Source organism: Macadamia integrifolia, chromosome 1 (genome assembly GCF_013358625.1).
Source record: "Macadamia integrifolia cultivar HAES 741 chromosome 1, SCU_Mint_v3, whole genome shotgun sequence".
NCBI lineage: Eukaryota > Viridiplantae > Streptophyta > Magnoliopsida > Proteales > Proteaceae > Macadamia > Macadamia integrifolia.
Genome location: NC_056557.1, coordinates 7,416,775 through 7,417,699, shown reverse-complemented (window position 1 = coordinate 7,417,699; position 925 = coordinate 7,416,775). Strand labels below are relative to the sequence as shown.

General features: G+C 39.7%; 1 non-coding gene across 1 annotated transcript; it reads left to right on the top strand.

Moving 5' to 3' along the window:
- The first annotated feature begins 439 nt into the window (after positions 1 to 439).
- On the top strand, positions 440 to 545 carry LOC122086855. The gene has a single exon (XR_006142546.1). It is a non-coding gene; the product is annotated as a small nucleolar RNA R71 (small nucleolar RNA).
- Positions 546 to 925: the final 380 nt, after the last annotated feature.

Below are 925 nucleotides of genomic sequence, written 5' to 3'. Positions count from 1 at the left end.
GGTCTAACTATAAGGGTTGTTTTGGGACATGGCATTCACATTTTTAGGACCTATATTTAAACCACTCACACGAGAAATGTTAGGGCACTCCTCCATCACATGAGTGGGAGATTGGCACCAACTTTATATAGGCACACAATGACTTATTTGGTTTAGTTGGGTAGGTCCTTTGACTACTATAGCTTCGAGTCTCTTAGTAAGACTCTCAAGTTGAGCCTCTTTGACCACAACAGCTTCTACAAGGTAACCCTTATTTGTACTCTCAATTTCTTGAGTAGACTCCCATTATCTGGTTTTCTCAGCCAATTCAAGCAAAAAGTTTTAAGTGTCATCTTCATCTGTAAAAGATGCAAAACCTTTGGGGCACATAGACTCTAACAACTGCTTGGTCTGATAATCAATACCCTTATAAATGAGTTGACAAAGTTGCCATGTATCAATTTTGTGATGAGGGCATTTCTAAATGAGGTCCTTAAATCTCTTCATAAATTTGGAGAACAACTCACTAGGTTTTTGCCTGAATTGAAAATGTCACTCCTAAGTTTATTGGTTTTATGCAAAGGAAAGAACTTTTTTAGGAAGGCTGGAGTAAACCCATCCTGTGGCAATGGAGTTGGTAGGCAGACCATAGAGCCATTTCTTAGCTTGGTCCTTGAGCATAAAAGTTATAAACCTTAATTTTACAGCATCATCAGTCAACTGTTGGACCTTAATCAGAACACAAACCTCCTAAAATTCCCTAAGGAATAGGTATGCATCCTCAGAGGGCAGCCCATGGAAGTGGGGCAACATAGTGATGTACAAAGATTTGAGCTCAAAATTATTGCCCTAGGCTTGTGGTAGAACTATGCAGGAAGGTTGGGTTGTTCTAGCAGGGTAGAACCTATCTTTCAGAGATTTAGGTAGAGGGTTTGTTTGTTGGTCT